This window comes from Nanorana parkeri, unplaced genomic scaffold (assembly GCF_000935625.1).
Source record: "Nanorana parkeri isolate BGI_ZX_2015 unplaced genomic scaffold, ASM93562v1 scaffold3222, whole genome shotgun sequence".
Classification (NCBI taxonomy): Eukaryota; Metazoa; Chordata; class Amphibia; order Anura; family Dicroglossidae; genus Nanorana; species Nanorana parkeri.
Genome location: NW_017309490.1, coordinates 31,974 through 33,201, shown reverse-complemented (window position 1 = coordinate 33,201; position 1,228 = coordinate 31,974). Strand labels below are relative to the sequence as shown.

The 1,228-nt window shown below is 55.5% G+C and overlaps 1 protein-coding gene across 1 annotated transcript in view; it reads left to right on the top strand.

Annotated features, from left to right (window-relative positions):
• The window catches only part of LOC108802931 (arf-GAP with Rho-GAP domain, ANK repeat and PH domain-containing protein 1-like), a gene marked incomplete at its 3' end in the record, with an annotated part of 43,236 nt that overhangs the window by 13,399 nt on the left and 28,609 nt on the right, over positions 1-1,228 (top strand). The window contains exon 2 of the mRNA XM_018574775.1: positions 798-834. The remainder of the gene's footprint in view (positions 1-797; positions 835-1,228) is intronic.

The window sequence follows — 1,228 nt, the reverse complement described above, 5'->3', positions numbered from 1 at the left end:
GGGGGGGGGTTTGGAACACAAACTGATAACTTTTTTTATGTCCATCTGATCTCTTTATATACCTAAAAAAGTATCGAAATTCTAACGTAATGTACTTAAAAGTGGCTCAGTGGTTAGCACGTCCGCCTCGCAGCACCGGGGTCCTGCGTTCAAATCCAGAACACTATCTGCGTGGAGTTTGCATGTTTCCCTGTGCTTGTGTGGGTTACCTCCCACACGCCAAAGACATGCTGGCGGGTCGATTGGCTCCTGTCTAATATCGGCCCCACATATGTGTGCAGGCTCCTCGAGAGCACCGTACCCCCCCTTCCCCCCTTCTTTTCGTGAGCTGTGAACTCCTTCAGCATCACAGGTTGCAGGTCCTGCCCTCTTCGAACCCTCCTCCCGCTGAAGCGCCCAAGGTGGCTGCCTCTTCTGCCTACCCCTCGGCCCGGCCCTGACATGAAAGCAGATGTATAAGCCCTGTATAGGAGGAGGGGCGGGCAGACGTCCATTGGCCGGACACTCGCGGTCAATGTCAAGGGGAAGCTGTGACAACAGAGATGGATTTCAGAGCTTGCGTGGAAGGGGTGGAACCGTCAAAGTGACAGGTCCCCTTTAAAATGAGGCGTGTGGTCATCAGATATGCTCCGGAGATGGAGGGAAGCGCCAGCGGCTTCTAAACTCTTTTGTTTTAGACCTTTTTTTTTTTTTTCTTCTTTGCTTCCTCATCTGCTGGTTGAGCGAAGAGGAAGTAGTTGTGTCAGAGAGCGGAGTGAGCCCGGGCGTGTATGGGGGGAGAGAGCCCAAGCTCCAACGCCAGCTTTCTAGACGGACCCCTACAAGGTACAGCTTCTATCTGGGGGGGGGGGGCGCTCCTTCTGTTTTGGTAATTCTGGACCCTCCAGCTTCGTTCTGGTGGCAGGTCCTGGTCTGCCCTGCAGGGGCTGTGCGGTGCATGCTGGGACGTCATGTTCTTTGATAGCTGGAGGGGGGTGCAAATTCCTTCACCGGAGGCCTGATGCTTCCTGGCATGTCAGCTGTCAGCGGCGGAGTGGTGGAACGCCTTCGGGGGTGGCTGTAGCTTTAAATGCGGCCGCAGGTATTCCTGCAGAGCCGCGAGACCTGTTTTACAGAGGTGCAGATCTGCAGCATCGTTCCTCGGAGAGTATCCCCGAGGCCGTGCACAGAGGCATTTGTAAAGCTGCGGGCCGGGCCTGAGGAACGGCGGAGCGGATTTTGAATGCGG